Source organism: Macaca nemestrina, chromosome 11 (assembly GCF_043159975.1).
Source record: "Macaca nemestrina isolate mMacNem1 chromosome 11, mMacNem.hap1, whole genome shotgun sequence".
NCBI classification, from domain to species: domain Eukaryota; kingdom Metazoa; phylum Chordata; class Mammalia; order Primates; family Cercopithecidae; genus Macaca; species Macaca nemestrina.
In genome coordinates this window covers 124,719,308-124,745,039 of record NC_092135.1, presented here as the reverse complement: position 1 = coordinate 124,745,039, position 25,732 = coordinate 124,719,308, and the positions used below count along the sequence as shown (strand labels likewise).

The following is a 25,732-nucleotide window of genomic DNA, read 5'->3' as shown; positions in this document are numbered from 1 at the left end:
TGTGTTGTTGTTGTGTTGTTGCTGCCTCTCTTTTGCCAAGGGCTCACACACATTTTCCTGGCTGGTAATTTAGCATATGGTTCATGGAAGCAATAAACAAGTAAGCAGATTTAAATAAATAGTTGCAACATAAATAGCCACACCCTATATTAGAAGTATATTCAGAGTGCCAGGGATGTAAACACTGTTCTGTGTGAACACGGCACTTCCTACCCTCCCTCCTCTATTGCCTTCACATTCATATTCAGGGGTAATTGCTTCCAGATTCAGGGGAAAATGGAATGTACATAAATCATAGCTCTCAGGAAAAATAAGGTAACATATGGTCGCTTAGGTTTTTGTGTGAGATGAAGGAATGAACTCAGAAATATCCGCCTGTACTTTTGAAGTTTTGTGGGTCTTGTTATTGCAACCCTAAGGTGTGAAATGTTTGTACTGTGTCTGCAATTAAGAATTAGCATAGCTGCTAACTCAAAAGCTTCCTTTATATGCTGCTTTTTTCTTTCTTACTGAGTTTTAGCTTACACAACTTGTTCAAAGGACAGCATCAAAGGATTGCTTTATCAGTTAGTTTAGGATAATAGACTGGGGTTGAACTCTAGTCAGTAAAAGGAAACTTTTCAGACTTGGAGTTAAAGTTCAATCTGTTATTCTTGGCATATGGCCCGAGAGGGAAATAGAATTTATGGAAGAGACTTGTTTGCTGGACGGCTATATGATCCAACAGTTGCTATGAAGAGATCACAGAATGGAATGATCAAATGAATGTTCACACACTACTGACAGCATGAAAAGATTTCACTTTCCTCGCATGACTTCTTTCTTTAAGCGCCGTTCTTAGTGCTCCTTCAATATAGTGAAACCTCACTCATTGTGAGTGAAAGAATAAATGTCTTCATGTGGGTTCAGTTCTGGTGTTCATTAGGTTATAGTGATCAGTAATGTATTTCCACTGGGAACACATGTTTCTGCTTCATGTTGATGGTGATTACTTGGCACTCATATTGGATTAGTAATGATTTCTTCCTCTCTGACGTAAAGACAAGAAAGAAGTCGTCTCTGGTGTCACTTGTGAAATGACTGGGAGCAGTGGTCAGCTCAGGTGGTGCTGGATGCTCATCCTGGGCCTCGGGACCTTGACAGTGGTCTTCCTTGCTATGAAGAGTGATGCTCTCATAACCTTAGTGCCAAAAGAGGAGGGAGTAGGAAGAGGGGTAGAAAGAGAGGGGGAGAGAAGAGAAAGAGGGTAATGGGGTATAAAACTTTGTAATGGATGAGCACGCTCCTGCTTCATGATCCATGGGCAGTATCTGCAGCTGTTGAAAGGAAGTCATCCGTAGACACCACCCCGCTGCTCCTGAGTAGCGCTGTGCTCTCTGTTTTTCAAATGGAGCCCAGCCAGCCTGTGCTTGTGTGAGTGTGCTGGGGTTGGAGGCTGGTTAGTGTCTGCAGAGTGACACCACTCTGACCTCTGTAATTTTCTTACATCCAGCCACCTTGTCTGGGATCCCCTGACCTCTCTCAGGTTTGTGTCTTCTTATGCCATGCTGGAGAAACCTTCTGGTGTCTGGCAGACTCCTGCAACACTTATCCTTCCTCATCTATTATTTAGGTATGGTCATCATTTCAAAAGTGTTGTCTTACCACTATCACCTCCTTTCCTCTATCATTTAGTAGGGCTGATGGAGAAAGACTAACAATAAACGTGGCAGTGCAAACACAAATATATCCAGAGATGATAAAATCTATTCATGGGAAGATAGTTAAAAACTATCAATTGAAAGATAACAAATGTGGTTGAAATCCAATTGCTCAAACATGTAAGATAGTAATAACTAATATTCCTAGAGCAATGTTCTGAGAGCTTTGCTTATATTAATGCATTTAATCCTCACAATAACTCTATAAACCTGGTACAATTATTATCTTCATTTTTGTTTTTACAAATGAGAAAACAGAAGCACAGAGATATTAAGCATTTAGCCCAAGGTTATACAGTTGGTAAGTCCTAGACCTGAATTTGAGCCCGAGCATTCTTGCTCCAGAGTCTGTGTACCTAATACATATGGGTATAACATGCACGGATCTAAGCATGAAGAGACTGTGTGTGATAGAAAACTACATAAACTTCAATTTAGAAGGCTCTGCTACAGGTCACGTAATTCATTTGAGTCTCAATGTCCTCATTAAACATTAGGGATGACATGCTTGCTCACAAAATCTGTGTTCAAAGAAAGCTTTCATAAGAAAACACTTGAGTCTAGGCCTGGTACAGAATGTGCGTGCAATAATGTTTTCTTCTTTCCTCTTCTGTCTACACAAGTACCCAATGCATCAAATTCAGTCTTCAGGTATATTGCTGCTCGGCCTAGACAATATTATTAGCATCTGCTGTTAGGTGTTAATTCTTCATTTATTGTGGCACATATATACCATGGAATACTATGCAGCCATAAAAGAATGAGGTCATGTCCTTTGCAGGGACATGGATGAAGCTGGAAACCATCATTCTCAGGAAACTAACACAGGAACAGAAAACCAAACATCACATGTTCTCACTCATAAGTGGGAGTTGAACAATGAGAACACATGGACACAGGGAGGGGAACATCACACTGGGGACTGTTAGGGCGTGGGGACCAAGGGGAAGGAGAGCATTAGGATAAATACCTAATGCATGCACAGCTTAAAACCTAGATGACAGGTTGACAGGTGCTGCAAACCACCATGGCACATGTATACCTATGTAACAAACCTGCACATTCTGCACATGCATCCCAGAACTTAAAATAAAATAAAAATGTAAAAAGAAAAAAAAATTAAGTGCAGCATACAGAATAATGCCCGCTCCAAAGATATTCACACCATAACCCCTGGAACCTGTGAATATTTTAGCATCATGTGACAAAGGGACATTGCAGATTACTTTAAAATAGGGAGATTATTCTGGATCATTCAATATAATCCCATGGACCCTTAAAGGGAAGGGAGAAGCATCAGAGAGAAATACAGCAGAAGAGGCAAAGGAGAGCCAAGGCATGAGAGGGGCCTCAGTGCATCGATGCTGGCTTTCAAGATGAAGGAGGTCATGAGCCAGATGGCCTCTTTTGCATTAGTCCTCAGTTTACATCCAGAAAACAAACAGGGACCTTGGTCTTGCAGTCACAAGGAACTGAATTTGATTAACAGCCTGAGTTAACTTGAAAATGGGTCCTTCCCCACAGTTTCCCAAAAGGAACACGGTCCTGCCGACACCTTGACTTCAGTCTATAAGACTCTCCCTGAGCCACAATGTATTACACCTGGACCTTGGATTTACAGAATGTGCGAGACAATAAATGTTTTAAGCTGCCAAATTTGTAGTAATTTGTTACTGTGACAATAGAACACCTTCTATTGCAGGTACCTACCTTGTCCCAGAAACTCTGCCAGTTACTGGGAATGTAGCTGGGACCTAGACAGACTGATACCCTGATAGCTAGGACACAAGCTCACCCGAATGCGGTGTTCGGCGGAGGCCAGTTCTTTCCTGATCCTGCTTGATGGTAGTTCCTAAAGGAATTTTCTTGCCAGTGTGTGCCTCAGTCTCCACAACTGTGAGACAAGAGTAATTGCACAGAGCTTGTCTCTGGAATTGAGGTGTAAAGACTTGTGAGCTATTGTCCATTTAGTCCTTGGACGACCTGTGAAAACTTAGCTGCCTGCTGATGCTGAAATGCATCTCCCACAAAATGTGGTTGTGTCCCTCTGCTCATAGATGTGGTCTGCAAAGATGCTACCTCCGGCTCAGGCGGGAGCACTTACTTAATCGAATAAATTAGCTGTCCAAATTAGTTTTTGAAAAAAAATTCCCATGCGGGTCTTTTCTTAGTGTGGTCCCTTTTGTAATTCTTTAGACAATGGTAATCATCAGATGAAAAAAAGAATTAAAGTGGAAAAGACCACAGAAGGGTTCTCACTGTACTAACTGCAGACAAATTTGAGATCATCAGACAATTAGTTGCAACAAACCCAGGTCACATACAAACAAATGCGATTATGTAAAAATACAAAATACTTCCCTCAGCAAACAACCTTAAGAGCTGGACAAATATTTAGATTTGCCAGCATCTGTTGAAAATCTGTATAAATCGTCTCCAATAAACTGAACAATGCTTAAGAAACACTTGTGTTAAATAACCTGAAAAGAAATAATTTGTATTTACTGAAGAATTACATGAACCAAAGCCTCAATTGCCTCAATATAATCTTATATGGAGAATTTACCTCCTGGGATAGGCTTTTTCTAATCATCTTGTCTCATTTATTATACTTGTTAGTCTGTCATCATATGATTTATTTTCTTTAGAGTACTGAACACTGTCTGACATTTATCTTATTTAAGTATTTTGCTTATTGTCTCTTTATCGTCTAGAACATGAACTCTTTGAGGGCAAGGCCTTGCCTATTGGTGAGATGCTGTTTATGTTCCATCTGGTACCTACCTGAATTTTCCTCTAGAAAATCCTCAACCTTCTTCTGACTATTTATTCCCAGGGAAGCAGATGTCATCCTGAACTTCAGTCTTTTTTATCCATATATCTGCTTTTAAATTTTAAAATATTTAACTGACAAGTAAAGATTGGATATATCCAAGTAGTGCAATGTGATGATTTGATAAATGTACACATTGTGTATAATGATTGCCACAGTCAAAATAAGTAGCACATCCATCATCACCCATGCTGTATATTATATTAGCTCTCCAGAACTTATTCATCTTGTAGCTGAAAATGTGTAACCTTGGATCAACATCTCCCCATTTCTCTCACCTCTCATCCTCTGTTCTACTCTCTGTTTCTATGAGTTTGACTTTTTTAGATTCTGCATACAAATGAGATCATAGAGTATTTGTCTATTTCTAGCTTATTTCACTTAGCATAATGTCCTCTAAGTTCATCTATGTTGCTGCAAATGGCCAAATTTCCTTCTTTTTTATGGCTGAATGATATTTCATTATATATATGAACCACAATTTCTTCATTCATTCATTCATCAATAGGCACTTAGTTTCCATGCTGTGGCTATTATGAATAAGGTCTTAATGAGAGTGCAAATGGAAATAAAAATATCTCCTCAAGCTACTGATTTCCTTCCCTTCAAATATCTATCCATTGTATGGCAGTTCTATTTTTAGTTTTTTGAGGAAACTCCACAATGGCTGCACCAATTACCTTCCCACCATAAGTGTACAAGAGTCCCTTCTTCTCCACATGCTTGCCAACAACTATTAACTCTTGTTTTTTTAAAAATAGCCACCAGACTTCAGCCTTGAAAGCATTTGCATCCATGGTCCAAAGTAGTCAGCACATTCCATCCCACTGGCTAGGAGGATGGATTTGTTACAGGCACATAACCAAAGTCATACCTATCAGGATGAAAACAATTCAATTTTGGGACTTCTGTTTGAGCTTTTCCACTGGGTCTTAAGCCTGAGAGGAGGTGGGTCTAGAACTTCTGTTGCCATTTTACCTTTACATTGGCTTTATCAAAATGGTTGAAAGGCTACACCCAGAGATAGAGGAAAAGGGAATCTGATGGTATAAGGAAGGCCGTAAATTCTGCCATGTTCATTTCAGCACTGACCATGGGATTTTTACTTATGGGGCAAATATATATTTTTCTCCAAACAAATATCTCCGATTGAATTATAATTGATAATCCAGAAAAAACAGAGAAGCATAAAGTACTATGGAATAATTGCTTTGCTAATCTGGGAACAAATTTCTATAACGTAATTAAAAAAGTGTGTGTGTGTGTGTGGGGGGGGGGGGTGTGATGTCTACCAGCTGCCCACCATCCTTTGTCTTAGGGTCTAATTCATTTAGAAAACTCAAGACAGGTGAAATGAAATAGTATATTAGCTATTCCCTAAAACAGCAAGTAAAATCTTTGACTTGTGGCTTTGAAAAGTGTACATCATTTCTATTGTACCCAAGTTGGCAGCTCTAAACCCATTGGGTAAGCACTTTCTACTCTTCTTATTGAATACCATCAGCCTTAATGCAGATTATTAGTAAGGCAGATTATTTTGAGTTCTTGTGATGTTTCAAATTATGAAATTTGAAACTGTGATATTTCTGATTATGTTCCTATGTGTTTGGGCTACTATTGGATATCCAATGAATGCAATTTATTTAAAAATCCCAACAAAACTGGACCAAAAAGCTCTAAACATAGTTACTTTATCAATATTCTCTTAAGGACGACTGATTGACTGATGTATTGACATGAGAGGGTCAAGACAGCTGCACTGCTGGGAATCCTCATGGCCATGAGGGGGTGCAGTCTTTAACTGGTGCTACAGCTCAACCTGTGGACTGGTGAGTTGTTTTTGTTCAAAATTTTAATGTGAAGAAAAAGGAGAAGGAGGAAGAATAGTATATCTAGAGAACTGTCTAGAAGCAAAAAGGCAGACTTGAAAGAAGAAGAGTTTTAAAGCACGAGGATGAAAGTCAAGAATTTATCATCAGTCTTGCTCCTGAACATCCACTGGGAACATACTGCTGTTTTATTAGTGAAAACTTTTTTTTTTGGTCTGGTCATAGATAGGAGCAAGAGAAATCATTTGAAAGTCCAGGCCTTGGTAACTGAAAAATTTATAGAGAGAAAAAAGGCAAAAAGATATTACATGGACAGACATTTAGAATATACATCCAATGGATTCAACCAAAACTGAGTGCTTTCATCCTGAAGGCAGTCACAGCAAACACAACTGGAAAGCATCACAAGTACTTTCAGCAAATGTCTAAAAATAAGTCCAAGATTTTAGACTTGAGATCCATGTAGGATCAAGAAGATCCAGTCTGAGCACGGTGGCGCACGCCTGTAATCCCAGCACTTTGGGAGGCCGAGGTGGGTGTATTGCTTGAGGCTAGGAGTTTGAGACCAGCCTGGCCAACATGGCAAAACCCCGTCTCTACTAAAAATACAAAAATTAGCTGGACGTGGGGGTGCGTGCCTGTAATCCCAGCTGCTCGGGAGGCCGAGGCATGAGAACAGCTTGAACCTGGGAGGCGGAGGTTGCAGTGAGCTGAGTTCACCCTACTGCACTCCAGTTGGGCAACAGAGTGAGAGTCTGTCTGTCTCAAAAAAAAAAAAAAAAAGAAAGAAAAAAGAAAAAAGATCCCAGAGGCAAGGACAGACCGAGGTTTCAGAGGAGGACTGGCCAAACACCTGGCAAGCATTGGAGACCTGGGCCCAGGAAGACCTGTGTTTCTTTTCCCTTCTAAGGAAAAGAACTTGGGTGAAGGAAAAAAAAAAAAAAAAAAAAAAAAAAGAGAGAAGTCATGAATCCAGTTCATCCAAACTTAAAGTATCAAGAATGACTCAACACTGAGCCAGTAAATAACCAACGTAGAATTTTTTCCAGTTCCATACATATAACAGGAGTTAAATGACTCATGTTTCAGAAGAGGAAAGCATAAATGAGGGTCGCTGTGGAAATGTTTCCTTTACCTGTCAGACCCTAGGCTTGGTCAACAGAAGGTAGACAGCTCAAGAAAATCCACTGTGAAGAAACTGCCAACACAAACAATCTCACAAAGTCTGGCAATGAGCAATAAGAGGAAATTTGAATAGGTGGATGGAGTAATGGGGAGTTGGCAATAGGCAAACAGCAGAGGTACAGAGAAGCAGAGGGTCTCAGATAGACAGGATTCAGGACTCCAGAACTGAGAGTTCTGGCTCAAACAAAGCAAGAAAACTTTGTCTAAAAAAACCTGGAGTAAGGAATAAGACACTAAGAATAAAAGTCAAATATGAGACAATCGGATAAATATGTGATGTCTAGATCTCAGGCACAAGGCAGGACCTTTGTCTGGCCAGGCAGGGATCTCTTGAGCCTTGATTTTGTGCTCTTTTGAACCTAGGGTGAAGTTCAGTCGGCTGTAAGAAGCTGTGAAATCCCACATCTGAAGATCAGATGGACATGTGGGCAGAGAATACAGTGAAGCTTATCCCTATCTTTATTCCTCAAAATTCTGTCCTTTGTCTTTCTCTCCTAACTCTCCTTGGTTTCAACTTCCTCATGGCCTCAGTATATACTGAGACCTTTTCCAGCTCTCTTTTGGTATGTATATAAAAATACCTATTAAAACCTGTCCTCAGAAGTTCCTGGGGTGTGGGCTGTTTGCGGCAGCCACAGCAGAGGACATAATTATGAGACCTCAGGTCATCTAGGAAGCCATCTTCAGGACTATCTTGTAGGAGATTAATGGTTCGTGTGATCTCATCATTCATCCATTCAAAGCATATTTATTTAATGGAACCAATGAAATCTGTACTTTCATGGAATTTACAGCCTATAACTCCAGTTCCATTCCTTAGTCTAAATCTCAGAGACATTTCAGATTCAGTGTCTTCTGAAGTCACATCATATCAATGAGAGAACACAATTTCTTGTGTAGTATGGTGTGTCTGACTTATTGCATGTTTCAATGACTTTTCATTAAACAAAGAACTTTTTGATTTCAGGAAATAGCTTAGTAAATAACAGTTTCCATGATCTAGTCACCTGACTTGACTGAATTAAACTGCTCTATTCTAAAACCTTCCAAACAGTCCACAAGTTGGTAATGTACAAGTAAAAAAAAAAAAAAAACTAAGTGCACAATTTTACATTTCTTACAGCTCTATGTTACTTATGTAGAATGTAAATAATTAAAAATAATAAAATTTTACTACCCAGAGATAATCACTGTTAATCACTTATAATTATCTGGCATATCGCTTTCCAGATTCTCATATATATATATATGTTGATGCTCAGTAACTATTTCATGTTTTGCTTTTTATATATTATATCATAAATTACCTTTTCATATTAGATGTATTTCTGTAGTATAAATTTGATGGCCAGCTACAATCCCCTCTTACAGATGTGCTATAGTTTATAATCTCATATTGCTTGAATATAGCTTGTCACAAGTATTTTCACTGTTACAAATAATGCTACAGCAAACATCTTATAATTATGTCTTTGTGAGTATTTATGACTATTTCCTCTAGGACAAATTCTTAGGAGAACTTACAGGTTAAAGGATATGTAAAAATTTCAACATTTTTGCTATTTATGTTGTCAAATTTAACTCCAGCAAAATTTCCCCCCAAAATTACAGCCAGGAATCAATTCCTTATTATGTTATGAATCTGGCTACATGAGTTCTTCTGATAAATGACGCAACCAGTTATTAAATCTTCTATTTTCCTTCCATTGTATGAATCCTGCCTTTAACAAATGAAGTACACAATTTCATATTCAGAACTAACACCTGAAATTCTAGTGGTTAGGTCCTATTAATTCATTTGTAATTGTGTATTAGATAAAACTATTGCTGAAAATGTATTTAAATGTATCAAGTGGCCTGAGTCTTGATGTCAGGTTAATCTCATGTTGGTTGGACCTTTGGAATGAGGTGGAACGTGGAGGATTTTTGAGCTCGAAGGAGCTTTGAGAAGTGCATGTTTTCATAATAGTTCTGCTACAAGAAGCTTTGTTTTCTTAGGCATCTGGAGAGACAGCAGATGACATGGGTGGCTACTCCCTCTCCTATTGTTCTTCCTGAACACTGTCGAAGCCAGAATTTTGTGAAACTTCAGAATGTGGTTTATGGGACCTCTTTTCTTGCTTTTAATTTTAAATTCTATTTGACACATCTTTAAATGGTCTTCCTAATTTCTCAAAGATGACTATGTCCAAAGAGGTTTGATTTCTTCCAATATTGTCTCAGAAATGTCAGTAGTATTCTATCCTGGAAAGGCTCACTGTCTGGTGGGGAATGGTGGTAGATTAAAGAGGTTTATCAATACTTGGCTGCTCCTCCTTCAAGAGGTACATTCTTACTACCTTGTCCCAGTCTTGGACGGCTTTGTGACCTGCTTTGTTCAATAAAAAGTGAAGGTCGTGGTACTATCCAACTTTTAGGCTTAGCCCTTAAGAAGACTGGCAACTCCCACTTTTTTTCTCTTGTGCAGCTGCTGTGCTGTAAGAAGCCCAAGCTCAATCACTGAGTGATTAACCAGCATGTGGAGAGAGGCCTTAGACGATGAGATGTCATTCGTTGATGTTTTGCTCTCAGCATCTGAATGCAGCTACATGAATGACCTCAACTACTACAACGCTTAGCAGAAGAATGTCCCTGCTGAACCTGGTTGGCCCATAAATTTATGAAAACTTTAAAAAAATGCTATTGTTTTAAGCTAGTAAGTTTTGAGATGGTATGTTACACAGTAATACATAACTAAAACAAAGATAGACAAATAAGTGTGCAAGTTCAATTCACTGGCTATAAAATAGATAAGTAAGAGATCATAGGTGGCTGTCTACCCTTATATGGAGGAATCAGAAAAGGCGTCCATGGAGAAATGGCATTCTACTTGAACTTCGAGAGATGAAAATGTTTCTGGACAGATGAAGGGGAGTCTCTTCTATGGAATGAATATTCCAGAAGATGACTTGGAGACCAGGAATAATATGACATTCTCAAGTGAACTGATAACCTAATATTGACAATGGTTGTAATGTGATCGCTTAGAGAGAAACTGTGTAAAATCAGGAGGAATAATCACAGGAATACCATACTTGTCTTTCTTTTGTGTCATGTTATCAGGAGAGAAGACCTTGTAATTGACACATTTCACCTACTCACATTCTACAGTGCCAACATTTTCTGAAGGACTAATGAGACAAAAGGAACTGCATTTGTTGAAAGGCAGCGTCTGATCCTCATTTACTATTCTAACTAAATGATTAATTCATTCCAGAAACAAAAACAAAGACATAGTCATATTATAAACATGAATTCCTCAAGAAACCCGTCTATGGACCACCTAGGAGGCACTTGGGAACCACCAGTCAGGATTAGTTTGGGCAAGATTATGAAGTGGTTGGAGTTTATCTTGGTGTTCCCAGGCTCTCATTTTTGTGTCTTTCAATCTGCTTCATGTCTCAGTAGCACTAGGCTCTCCACTCTTCTGTGAAAATCTGCTTCTCAGAAAAGATCAGATACACGTGTTCTTACTTAGAAGTATGATCCCCAGAAGAGGGCTATCGTTTCCAAGAAGGATATTCATTTTACTTCTGAGAAGACAAGGTTTTAAGCTACAGGAATGATTCTGTGATGGCATATTTTTTTAAAAGTAGTTTAGTGTGAAAGAATTTGTAGACAGGGAAGGGGAGAAAACATGTTGGCTTCTCACTTCCCCTCTAATCACGTCCTGAATTAACAGACTGCTTATTCTTTTAGAGTGAATCCATTGGACGAGTCATTAAAGGGAGTTTGCAGTGTTTAAGCCAAAAAGCCAAATGTTGTGGGAGATATAATAGTTATAATAAAACCAGTCCACACCCTCAAACAGCTCACTGTTTAGTAGAAGAGAGAAGAAACAACAACTGATAACAATAAAGTAAGGCAGAATAAATCACAGGTAAAACATATACAAAATACTATATGAGAGCACCTCAAAAGACGACAATTATTTCTAAATGATGAAAGTTATGAAAGTGGACTAGTGGTCAGAGGTGGGTGGGGATAGGGAAGGGCAGGAGGAAATGTGTGGCCGGTACTGTCAACCCTACGTAGGAGGCACTGGAAAATGGAGGCCCATAAAGGTAAATAACTTCCCAAGGTAAACTAGTTAGTGACTGGCATGGCGGGAACTTAAGGAGAGTGAAGGAGTGTGGAGGGATGTAGTGGAAAGTGGTGTAGGGATCACATTTTAATTCTGTGCTAAGGAATTTAATTTAATATTCGGGGAATAAGGGGAGCTTTTGAAGGTCTTTTGTTTGTTTGTGGGGTGGAGTGTGTTGCTGGGTGAAATAGACATGATAGATACGTAAAGATAATTTACTTGATATTGTGAAGGATGAATTAGAAAGAAAAGAGATTGCACTCAGGGAGACATATTACAGTGACTCATCCACCCATTTATCTACCTTTCAACAAAAATTTAGTCAGAATCGACTGTTTCCCAGGCATTACAAAATGTTATGGCAAGAATCCGGTGAAAGAGTGTGAGATAAGAAAGTGAGTGAGCTAGAAAGTTCACAGTAGTGATTTAATGTAGGGCTGGGACCGTCCTTCTTATGTCTGCCATTTGGTGTTTTTCTCAAATGTAGGCATGGTCTTTTCACCACTGTCCAAGTTACCTCTCTGTAAGCCACTGGCTACCTGGCTTTGTATCATCTTATTGGGGAAAAGACCTCATGGCCACTGGCTTGCTGTAAGAAGGAAGGGTGTGGGTGATGGGGAGGCTCTGGGAGGAGCATCTGGGCTCTGGCAGCCAGTATTGGATGGAAGTGGAGATTCTGAATCCAGAGCATCTTCCCTGAAGCCCAGAGGGAGCAGAGCCTTCGACATACCCTCTCCATCTCACTCACTTTTCCCTCCCCGAAAATACCTTGTGATTTTTCTCTGAATGTATTGTTCCCAGGACTTGCTCTCTCTGCAGATTTATAGGGACCTAGCATTTGGACTGAGGATCAAAGAAATAGTATACAATGAATGTCTAAATACAAAAATGTACCCCAAAACATCTAAATCACACATGCAAATGATGCCAGCTTTTATCAGCTTTGAGGAATGCTCTCTCTTCATTAGTGCTACCTGAAAATGCAGTCAAAGAACCAGGATGGCATTGATCAAAGGGGCTATCTCAGCTGCAGGGGCTACAGGTCACTAAGGACAGTGATGAAGGTGGCTAGTGTGTTCTGGGGTATGAATTGAAGGGGAAAATGGGGGGGTGAAGCAGTGATCCAAAGATCTTCAGGGCTTTTGCCATATTACCAGTTTGCATTTATTTCTTTCAAATTTGTTGATGCTCTTGGTTCTCTTTTACCATCTGACCTTACTTTTCTACCCTTTCTTTAAAATGAATAGTATATCCAAAGTTGTCTCCTTTTTGCATAATTATTGATTCTTCTTTAATCAGATTAATGTCTTTGTTAAAAAATAGACTATTTTTAGAGCAGTTTTTGTTTTGTTTTGTTTTACATTTACACTAAAACTCTGTGGGAAGTAGAGAGATTTCGCATATACCCCTTGCACACTCACAGCCTCACCTGCTATTAACACCCTGAATCACATTGGTACATTTGTTACAATGGATGAACCTACATTAACACCTTATTGTCACCCAAAGTCCATAGTTTACATTAGTGTTAGTGTTTTACATTCTAAGGTTTTAAACAAATATATAATGATACGTATCCACCATTATAGTGTCATGCAGCATATTTCACTGTCCTAAAATTCCTCTGTGCTCTGCCTATTCATTCTTCTCTATCTCCAATTTCTGGCAGCCAGCGATCTTTTTACTATCTCCACAGTTTTGCCTTTTCCAGAATGTCATAGAGTTGGAATCATACAATATGCAGTCGTTTTAGATTTGCTTTGATTACTGTTTCTTTTAAAGTACAAAGTGATCTTCTGTGTTCTTTTGTCTCTAGTGGAACTATCTTTACTTTGATAATGTAAGCTTAGGAGAAGATTTTTTTTCTAGGATCAGTTTAACAAACTACAGGAATATAGGAAGCGATGTCTTTCATACAAGCGTTTTGTTCCATGGTGCCATCGATATTATCATGCTCTAAAATTAGACTTACCTTGTCAGTTAGGAAACAACATCCTGAGTGGAAGAGTCTCTATGTGTTTGGGATCAGAAGTTCATTGGAACTCTCTCCCATGGCCAGAAGACATGGATCTTGGGTATGTATTTAGTAGTTTATCTCACTAATAACTGAATCATCATTTTCTTTGCTTTCCATTTGGTTTTGGGTAAATGCTTCCTCGATGGCCCACAACAGGTGTTCCATTGAATTGGAAGATGAGAGACTGCCATCTGGCCAGTTTGGGCTACTCACACCATTGAACCAGCAAATCTAGAAGGGGTTACTCTAGTAGCCAGTGTGAGTGACGCTGAGAAAGTTGGATTGTTACTCACAGTGGGGACAAATAATATGTCTGGAACCTAGGAAGTTCTCTGGGGGTGCCTCTTAGTACTTTCATAGCCAGTGTGAAAAGTTAATGAAGAGCTAGAGTAACTATAAAGAGGCTGGACCACTGAATATTTAGACCCTTCAAGAAGGTTCAGATCACCCACCATGAAAATACTCCCAGCTGGCTGAGGCCCCAGTTAGGGGCAAAGGAAACTTGGAAAGAATAATAAAAGAAGGAAGTGACAAATTCCATTATGGCCTCATGTCCACTTAGGGTCACAGGAAATATACATGTTGTTTCTTTGCTTATTTTGTTTGTATTATCTGTTATCTTCTTCCCTCTTCTTTCTTTCACTGTTTTATACAAGTTTTGTTGGAGGCTAACTTAGTATTTGGTTACAAGTCAATTCAGAAAGGACTTTGGCTGAATTGGAGGAGTAATTGACATAGTACCCAGATGGATACAAAGTCTCTCTGGACTTGTGTCTCCTCATTTAAGGAAGAGGATGAGAATGCCTTTATTTGTAGTAAGAATAGTTGCCTCTTGTTAGGCTGAAACACAAAGTTGGTTTTATCACTGTACAGAAGTTAAAATAATAGAAGGATATGCACGGATGCTCAGTACCCAAGGGTGTGGACAGTAGCTCCAGATCTACCCCTTTACACTCAACTGAGTGTTGCTTGGCTAGGACTGTGCAAACCATATTTCTGTTTAGCTAGATGGCTCCTGGTTATGCTCTGCTAATAGGGAACACTAGATGGGGGTCTTAGAGGCTAGAGGAGATAAAGAGAGACTGCTCCTTCCAGGATACTTCTAGTACCTGTGAAAATGACCCTGGTTGTGCTTCTTCAGTTCATAAGTGAGACAGCCTTCCTGGAGCAGCATGAGAGTCCTGCTTGCAGCATTTGCAACAATTGCAGAGCACTCCTCATCTGCCCCTCAGGGATAAAAGCACCTGATGAGCCATGCCTTTTTCTCAGGAGTCTGTGTTTCTTCTGCAGGGCTCCCCTCCAAGATTCTAGAAATTTAAATTCTAATCTTTATTTCTCCCAGCCCTTGGGGTGGTAGCTGTTTCCTGCAGCTGCTACCTCTCTGATACTTCAGCGCTCTCTTTCTGGCTTTTCAGTTTTCTAAGTAGATGAGGAGTATCAAGGAGATGATTTGGAAATATAAGTAGAGATTTTCTGTCTGAAAAATGAACTAAAACTAATCTATGGGCCTGTTGGTCCTGTCAGTCTCCATTTGCTGCAAATATACTAGCTACCTGAGATTACTAATAAGCATCTCTCACTGAGATGGATGAAGCCAATGTTTTCATTGTTTACCTAGTAAAAAATTTTATACTATACCCTTTCTGCTCTCTGCTGACTGGACTCTGACTTTGAAATAGTCATTAATAAGATGGAGCTTGGTATAGAGAGATCAATTTCAAACAGGACATTGTCAATCCCAAATTCGAATCCCACCACCCAGGATGTACTAACCTTTGCATGCACAGATGAGCTATGAGGTGTTTTTGTAAGTTAGAGTCCTCTGAAGGAAATGGGATATCTGCTCTGGTCCGTTTGTAGGGTTGTGGGGAAAACAGAATACAATCGTGCAGTAAGCAATGTTTAGTCAGTCTTAAAGAGCTGCACACACATCAGGGACTGGGATCACAAAAGCTAAAGACATTCTTCAATGAAGACATTGGCCTCATCTGTCTTGCTGAGAGGTGCTTATTGGAACCTCAGGTATCTGGCGCCCTTGCAGCTAATGGAAATTGAGAGGACCAACAGGTCCATAGATGAGTCTCAGTTCTTTTTTTAGATAGAAAATTCTCTACTCATATTTCCAAATGAACCGTACCTCCTCCCAATTGCTACTTCCAAATGTTACCCATGTTCTATTTTAGTCTCTCCCGGTTATGATAAAAATGTCAACATGATTATTGTTGCTATTTTACTTATATATTTTTAATTAAACCTGGTCTTCTTATGTCCTAAAGCATGCTGAATTGGCTTTGTAGGGGCCTGGATTCTAATTCCATTTCTACCTGTAAACTAGTTATTTTACCCTTCCTGGGCTCCATTCCCTCATCTGCAGATTGGAAATAATTGGTCTTGTCCTGTCTGTCTCATGGGGCTTTTATACCCATAGAGAAGTGTTTTGCAGATTCAAAGGTGCTCTCAGGGATGTTGCTACTATTGTTGGTAGTGTTTATGGTCATGGGAATTTAAGAAAATTTTAAAAGATCTCGTAAGCAGTGTCTGGAAATAGCACCTTATGGATTAGCATTAAAATTTGCTATTTCAAATCCTTTCCACTGCTGCACATTAAATATATACTGGTAAAATATGTGGTATTAAATTTCAACAAAGCATTAATTTCTGGAACAAGATCAGACTCTTCAGCATATTTCCAGGCAGTCTTGATCCCATGAATTTGTCCTAATACTGCAACCACTTGCTTGTGTCTGAGAGAGTGATTACATGTAAGAAACATTCATGCCTCAAGGAAGAAAAGACTGACAAATGAACACTCAAAGATTCCAGAACCAGGAACAACTGATTCCAAGGTTTTAAATATCAGAGACTTATATACTAGAGGAGACATGCATGCCAGAGCTGTGGAACAGTAGTGTGGAAAATACCACAGCCCAAATTATTTCTTTAATGGTCTCCAAAATAAATGGTTGCCAACCAAACCATACTTGCCATACCTTTTTCTTTTGGCTACTGTTTTGAGCTGCTTCTAGACACAAAAGGGAAAAGGAGAATGAAGTGAATTATCTGCAGAACTCATGCTAACAAGCAGTAAAGGCTCTTTACATACTGACTACTTCATAAAAAATCAGTTATGTCTGACTTATTTGTGTTGGCTGTCTATATTGATTAGATTCATTGTAGAATTGCTAAACAGTTGAAAGATGAAAGGATATGGTTCACTTAAGAAACAATGTAGACATTGTTTGTTTGTGTGTATGTGTGCTTGTGCGTGTGTTGTCTTTATTTCCACTGTAGAGCTATTTAGATTTAATAAGACAATAGAAACAACTCCTACCAAAATAACATAAATGACATGGTTAACAGATAGTGAGCCTCGAAGTCACATGCCAAGCTGTCTCTTCATTGAAAAGGCATATATGTTCATGCATAGAAGCAAAAGCAAATTACCACTCCCTCCTGGTGAATTATTGGATGGCTCTCCAGTTGTGAGCCTGTGAAAATCATAAGGAACTAATTTTAGCTTTTTATTAGATTCTTCCCAGATAGATTACAAATAGTTTATAGATCTCCCTAAATCTTTGCCAAATTATTTTCCACTTTAAAAAGAATATTGTCATTTAAGGCTACTGTCTCAGATGGTGTTTCCTGTCACTCAGAATTGCAGTTAGACTTCTCAAAATCATTAAAGTGCCAGTGATTCACCACAAGACTCCTGTTTGTGTCTGCTGATGTAAGACTGTTAAAAAACATATGGCTTTTTAGGTATTTTACTTCTTAGCTATACATGGTTTTCTAGTGAGTTAGTTCTTTTTCCATCAGCCTTGATGTGGTCTGGAAATGTGATTTGTAGCATAGCATATAACTTATAACTGAGGACATCTTTTGTACATACTCTTGTGTCTCAGAGGGTTAAATGAACTCTCCGATGAAGGCATGGTCTCCAGGGATGGAGGCTGGGGTGGGGAAGAGATCCATTCTGACTTCCAGTGTTTGACCTCTCCGATGAAGGCATGGTCTCCAGGCATGGAGGCTGGGGTGGGGAAGAGATCCATTCTGACTTCCAGAGTTCTCGCTGGGTCATTGTTAGAATCAGGTTGGCCTGAGGTAGGACCCTAGCAAGGTGGTAACTCAATGCTATGGCTCATTAGATCTCTGTTTTGGGTTGTAATCCATTTTAAGGGGGAAAGGCCAATCTTTCATACTAATTAGGTAGTGACAGTTCCTAGCTGAGATGTTTTTTGTGAAACAGCGAATGGAGTTGTTTGTTAGTGAATAGTAACACTTTTAATGGACCCTAGTGCTGTTGAGGAAACTCTCTGTGTATATCATGCTGGAAAAAATTTCAGATGTAATTTCCAGCAGGCACCTTCACTGCATTTTATCAAATAGCAATGCAAGTCCCAGAGAGATTCACTGACATTGAGCTCATGGCAGAAACAGGTATTTTGACTCTAAGTTCAGGGTTCTGTTCACTATAACCACCACTTATAGACTTCTCCAGCAATAATGAGGTGAGCAAAACAAGATGGCTTTCTCTGTTCTTTGAGATTTCTGACATCAGTGTTCTTCATTCTCTGTAGATGTAAATACATCTGGCTAAACTTAAAGTGACAGCAGATACTTTTCTGGAAGAGCTTTTTATGGAAGAAGGAGGTTATGTGTCCTCTATTACTTCATAAGTAAGTTCTATTACTTCATAACTAATTTTCTTACAACTTAACAACTGAAACTAAAACATATTTATTATCTCATGGTTTCTGTGGGTTGAAGTCCGGGAATATCCTATCTGGGTTCTCTGTCTCCAGGCATCTCACAATCAAGGCATTGGCCAGGACTGTGTTCTCATCTAATGGCTCGATTGGGAAACTCTGCTTTTAAGCTCACTCACATGGTTACTAGCAGAATTCAGGACGCTGTGGGCTGCTGGCCTGAGAGCCTTCATTCCTCGCTGGCTGTTGGCTGGAGGCCCTCTCAGTTCCTTGTCACATGGGACTCTTCAACATGACATCTTGCTTTATCAAGGCCAGTGAACAGATGGCAAGGGAGAGAGAATGCTACCAAGGCACAAGGAACAGTCTTTTCTTATCTAATCCCAGAAGTGACATCCTATCACTTTTGCCATATTTCATATTTACATTCATTAGAAGCAAGTTCCTAGGCTCAGCCCATAGTCAAGGGGAGGGAACCACATGAGGCTGTGAATGCCGGGAAGCAGGGACTCTGGGGAGCCATGTGAGAAGGTCTATCACAGAAACATTGTTCTAGTTGTCACATATTTAACATATATGAAACTTCATTTATTTTGGTTTGCTAGAGTTCATCACAATGCACTGTTTACTTTAGGTCATGTCATCACATGTTTAGCTATAGTTCACGCAATCGCCACTAAATCGGCAAGGGAGAGATGAGGATAAAGTGTGGAAAACCCTCTTCCACCTCCTCCATCCTCTTCCATTCCTATCCCTCCATCCTGAGGCACACAGAGGGAACCTATGCTCACAGGAAGTGCTGCAGGATCCTCAGCATTCTTTTAGATCAAAAGCCTGGAGAGAAAGCCATGAAGTAGTCACATTAGGGCTTTGGTATTGGAAGAAGTTGGGTTTGAATGCTGTTTCCACCCCGTGGTAGCCATGGGATCTTGAACAACATTACTCAAACTATTTCGTCATATGTGCAATGGGGTATTAATTCTTGCATAACAGGTCGTTGGGAGCATTAAGCAAGATAATGGATGTAAAGGAGAATAGCCAATCCCTGCCATGGAGGAAGGGTCACAGCAGATGGGCATTTCTGTCTTTCTTCCTTTTCAAATAATGGAATATTCCATAGAAAGAGTCAGGACAAAATATTGTCTTCGTGGTAGGCCTCTTTGAGTTTGAGAGTTGTGACACAGCTTAGTATCCGGGCATCATTGACTCTACTTGCTCTTTATATTTCTATAAATTAGGGTTAAAAGCAGTACCTATCCCATGGGACTTTTTTATTTTTTGAAGTTTAAGAAAGATAATGCGTGTTAACTGCTTAGCTCAATGGTTTCCCCATAGTACACACTCTAAATGCTTGCTGTTATAGTTGTGAAGTTTATAGTTTTCTTCGTATAGTACCTTGAAATATTTATGTAAACTCTCTGTGCCCTTATTTCCTCATCTAGATAATGGAGAAAATTACATAGCTACTGGGGTGGTCATTAAGGTTAATGAGTTAAACACATAAAGTACTTAAAACAGTCTTAGCACGTGCGTGGTAAGTGCACAAAGAATGTAAACAAATATTAACATTATTTGTATTAGTGCTTGATCAATGTTTCTGTTTTAGATGACTCTTACCTAGTACAAAAGTTTAACAGAAGTTTCTATTGTGTTATTTATATAACATATATTATGCTATTATTGTATATATCTATGTCTCATATGATTATATTATTGAGAGGTTCGACATAAGGATGTTTCAGAGACCCCTAGAGTTCTAGTGCAGAATTTGCTAACATTTAGTTATCAGGTAAAAATGCTCTCCTATGCATTGTAGAACACATATAGGACCAACTTTTCTAAAGTGGATGTTTGCTTGGGTTTTAAATCACCTGCATTTATGTTGCTCTCTTCCGCAGGTGATCACAGCAATTACCCTATGATGCAGGATGAGGTGAGGGATGCGACCATCCAGCTGAGTTTCAACATATTAGAGGAGAGGGGGTTGACTGAAGTGCTTCTCTTCTCAAAGCTTTTTCTTTCTTTTTCTTTTTCTTTTTTTTTTTTAAGCATTGGCTGACATTTTGAATTGTATCTCAGTGAAAACTGAGGACAATACCTGTTAGTAGTGATGCAAATAAATATCTTTTCTTATATTTATATTTTTAAAAAACCCTGAAAAGTAAAATTGGCAAAGAAAGAAAATCCTAAGGCCACCTACTCACATTCTCCTATCTCTGCTAAAAGGACCAAGAGCTTGATTTAGCCTCTACACACACACACGCATGTTCCCACACACATGAAGAACCAAGTGGTAGAATCAAATATTAAACAGAACAACTTTTTTTTTTTTGGTCACTGTCCACTCATACATTACGTGTGTGAAGAGCCTGAGGTCCCCAAAGACTATGTGTGAGATGGACATTACAGTATCACATTCAAATGGCCTTTTTTCACAGGTGAATCTTTTTGGTTCCAGATACTCATTCTCTCTGCTTGGTTCACATTCCAGTCACCATCATGAGTGGTCACCATCACGTCATTCCAGTCACCATCATGTGTTCTTTGTTGTCAGCTTCACTTGCCTTCCCCTTGAATAGTTCCTGCAGAAATTTAGCCCCACTTTAAACATATCAAATGCACCCATTATCTTCAGAGTCTTTCCTGGGAAGAAGTTCTCTTGTAACAAGGGACTCTTGGCAACAATGATGAACGTTAGCGGTTTCAGACATCTAACAAAGGGTATGCAAAGCAATATTTGGTGAGAGAGAGAGGTTGAGAACAAGAGAGTGTTCAAGAGAGAGAGAAAGAAAGAGACAGAGGAGAGAGAAAAATCCCTTTATAAAGTCGTTGAAATACAACTTCAAATACTCTTGTGTTTCTGGGAAGAAAGCCTGTATGTATATAAAGTAGCATCCTTCCATTAAGTTCTAAATTAAGTTAATGAAAACAAGTCTGCTTTCTGGAGGTCACAGTGAGAGTCGGGCAGTGGTGATTGTTTCCATGAGAAAATTAGTTGATTGTGGGAACCTAATGATTTATCTGGATTTATTTCTGCCTCAGTCATACGGTAAATCAAAGCATCATGTTACTCTTCCTCTGTTGCTTTCTCTCACTTTAATTTTTCTTAAAATAAATTTCCTTTACCATCTCGAAATAAAACAAATAAAATCTCCCAGTCTTCCTGCTGTTGAGGGCCAAAAAGCCAGTGATGAGATTTGTCACGGGCTGCTCAGTGCTCTTGAATTGGAGTAAAGATGGACCCGCTCAGGTGACTGTAATAGAAATAAGAGGGGGTTGCCTAGCTCAGAAAAGAATCTGTTTTTCTTTGACTGCACCTCAGGAAAGGTCAAATAGGATTAAATTTTTAAAGTTGACCGGAACAAAGATAGATGACTTGATTTTCAGTGCAAATTTGGTTATGTCAAACCAAGTAGCACCAGAAATATGATCGATTAACCTCTGGAGAGTCGATGGCATATTTCATTTCACTCCCTCTGGAGTCGCCATGAACACTGCACTGTCTTTCAGGATGATGGATTTACAGGGATTTCCAAATGTCTATTAATGCCCTTCACCCACTTTGCTGAGATCAGTCATCTGAACAAATGGTTTGAAGATTTTGTGTGAAGATGCTATAAAAAGAGTCATTGGTTTCCCTTGTTCACAGTAGTTATTATGTATGTGGGTAGAGAGGAGGCTACAATTTGAGAATTAATGTCATTGAAAATGAGAGCAATATTTGAGAGCCTTGAATTCTCTGAAGAGTTCAAATAAAGATGTCTATTTTGAAGAGGATCTTTATTTTCTTATTTAATAAAGAAGATCTTAAATTTTTTGTTTTTTCAAAGTACACATTTCTGTGGCTTTTCGTATTTCCACATGCTATGCAAGTTACTAAAACCCCAAATGTTCTGTCTCTGATTGCAATGGGGCTGGTAAAAAGGAATGGGTAAGAACAAAAGCAAAATGGAGAGTGTTTAGAGAGCGTAACAGAGTCATCATGGAAAACAGTGGTAATTTTTAACCTTGCTGTTCTGAGCTAGAGATTTTGAGAGGATAGCAAGTGCATAGGCTGCTATCATCTCTAAAACAGAAATGCGAGTAGACATTTGGCTGAAAACCACATTCGTCATTGTTAGTAGAAATAACATTTAAAATGTAACATTTAAGATGTATATGTAAATACTTAATAATATCTATTGAGAGATTTCTATATATTAGGGACTGAAATAGTTGATCTGATAATTTTGGACAGTCAACCCTGAACACAATATATGGATGTGTGTCTATGCAAATGATCACACAAACTGTAATACAATGTGATAACACATAAATGCTAGACAATAATTGTAAACCATGCACTACAGGGAAAATGAAAAGGGATTAATACTTATATTATGGAGGAAGAAGAGGAAGAAGGGAGGGAAATGAAGAAGGCCTCACAAAGGAGGTGAATGCATGAACTTTGAATCATGAATAAGATTTAAGATTATTATTATTATTATTATTATTTTGAGACGGAGTCTCACTCTGTTGCCCGGGCTGGAGTGCAGTGGCCGGATCTCAGCTCACTGCAAGCTCTGCCTCCCGGGTTTATGCCATTCTCCTGCCTCAGCCTCCCGAGTAGCTGGGACTACAGGTGCCCGCCACCCCGCCCGGCTAGTTTTTTGTATTTTTTAGTAGAGATGGGGTTTCACCATGTTAGCCAGGATGGTCTCGATCTCCTGACCTCGTGATCCGCCCGTCTCGGCCTCCCAAAGTGCTGGGATTACAGGCTTGAGCCACCGCACCTGGCTGATTATTATTATTTTTTGACAGAGTCTCATTCTGTTACCCAAGTTGGAGTGCAGTGGCATGACCTCAGCTCACTGCAACCTCACCTCCCAGGTTCAAGCAATTCTCCTGCCTCAGCCTCCCAAGTAGCTGGGATTATAGGCATGCGCCACCACACCCAGCTAATTTTTAATTTTATTTTTAGTAGAGATGGGGTTTCACCGTGTTGGCCAGGCTGGTCTTGAACTCCTGACCTCAAATTACTGGCCTGTCTTGGCTTCCCAAAGTGTTGAGATTATAGACATGAGCCACCACACCCGACCAAGATTTCAGATTCTTAAGGAAAATGGCAATAAATGAAGGAGATGGTTAAGAGAAGGAGGGGAGGATGTGGATGATAATAAACCCATTCATTCAACAAATATATATTTAGTGCATAACATATGCCAGGCACTGTTTCAGAATATTCTAGCAGTGTTTTGGCATCAGTATGTGTATGTATCTCAAGAAACCTAGGGGAAGATAATGAATGACATAAATAATGGTGAATTCTAAGAAGGAAAAATAGAGGAGAGTGTGAAGTCTTGAGGGAAAGTGAGGTGAGACCCTTGGATGTGTAGACAAGAAAGTTCTCACCAAGAACCAACATTCTGAATGAAAAGCTGAAGGGAGTGAGGAATGAGCCATGTGGTTCCTGGGGAGAGAACATTCTAGACAGAAAGATCAGAAAATACAAAGGCCTCAAGATGGAAACATGCCTGTGTGAGCCAAGGGGTTGCTTGAAGGGTGAGAATGAGGGGAGGAGATTTGCGGGGAGATGATTTGGAGTTGAGGTGAGACTTTGGCCTTTACTCTGAGGGAGATGGGAAAACATCAGGGTTTGAACACAGATATGACATGATCCAACAGTGTTTGCAAAGGGGTCTTGACAGCAGTGTTGAGAACTTATATTTTTACATCACTTTGTAGCTTGTAAAGTGCTTTCACATATAATGCTACACAACTCCTGCTCCTCTTGATGAAGGAACTTAAACTCAGAGAAATTAAAACAACTGTCCTGACATCTTGTCACTAATGAGTAGTTGCACCAGAATAAACGACCTGCAGGATCCAAGCTGGAGCTGTTCCCATCGTCCCACTGCCCCCAAGAATATCTGGAACAGATAGGGATAGTCAAGAAAAAAGGGGACACTTCAAAATTCCTATTTTTTTCCTCTCCTTTCCTCCTCTCTTTCAACCCAAAACTGCTGTATCTTTAACCAAAAATGGCATGTCTTCAAGATTGAAAATGTGAGAATTATAGATGATGGTGGTCATCAACACATCAACACATTAGCATTTGTCAACACATAACTTGCCAACACATAAGCATTTAGATGAAGATTTTAGGTTTATGTTTGTGGTCCTTCTTCAGGCTGGAAATAGGTTAGGGACTAGAACTGGTCATGACTTTCAGTCATAGAAAGTTCTTTCTTTGAAGGCAGTGGTCAACAAAATCAAGGGCTGAGCACACTCAGGTTTCTAGTGGTACAAATCTAATCACTAACGTAAGGATAAACTGGGGTGGAGAGGAGTGGATTTTAGGGCTGTGTGTGTCTGTGTGTGTGTGTGTGTGTGTGTGTGTGTGTGTTTCTAAACTTTCTTCCCATCGACTTTCTTGCTGGCTGTGATTGCATTCAAAGGGTAAAGTGCTTGTAGGCAATGGATCATGTTTCCCAATTATCTCTATTCCTAGATTCTAGAAAAAAAAATTATTTTAAATTTTCAATTTTTTAAAGAATTTTTACATTTTTTTTGGAAGGCTTTGTGTTGAAATTTCTATCTAGAGATAGCTAGAATGGCCTCATTTTAAACTGTTTAGGTGAAATGTTGGAAGTACAATGAATGCACCTAAATCTTGATGAATATTTTCATAAATAAAGCTGTGTAGGCACTACTCAGACCAGAATATGCAACTTTTCCAGTACCATAGAAGGTTCCCGCTTTCCCTTCCCCAGGAACTGCCCCTATTTTAAAACAAACTTAGCTGTGATCTTGACCATATCTTTGACCTCACATTTTGGCTTATGTTTTGCAAAGTTCACTCCCAGTTCAAAATAGAATATGCTGTGATTATTTAGTAATTATTAATGTCTCTTATAAACATCTTTTTTTTTTTATTAAAACATGCAAGAAAACACTAATTACATTTTATTTGGCATCTTTATGTTTAAATGACCAAAGAAAGAGGAGCTGGAGTAAAATACCATGAAAATTTTATTAAACACAAAATAGAATAAGTACTTGGAAACAAACTGCCAAACCCCAATTGCCCACTGTCCCTCCATTTATCATAGGTTCCAAGCCCACAGAATTGAGGTACTTAATGAAGCCTTCTGTTGGGGAAAAAATAATCCTCTTCATCACTTTTTTTGTTGACTTGGTATGCAGTACCTAGCCACAAGTAATGTGGGGAAAGCTACTTTCAGCAATTTTCATCTCATTCAAACTGAAGAGAAAATGACTGTGATTCCCAATTGGGAAGAATAATCAATACCCGGTTCCAACACATTGGTGATAAGTGTAGATGTAGGTCACCAACCCA

General features: G+C 39.2%; 1 long non-coding RNA gene across 1 annotated transcript in view; it reads left to right on the top strand.

Annotated features, from left to right (window-relative positions):
* Positions 1-18,357, top strand: part of LOC105473989 (uncharacterized) — a 101,505-nt gene extending 83,148 nt beyond the window's left edge. Inside the window, exons 2-3 of the long non-coding RNA XR_003016283.2 lie at positions 13,651-13,745; positions 18,265-18,357. This is a non-coding gene — a long non-coding RNA (uncharacterized lncRNA). The remainder of the gene's footprint in view (positions 1-13,650; positions 13,746-18,264) is intronic.
* The last annotated feature ends 7,375 nt before the right edge of the window (positions 18,358-25,732 follow it).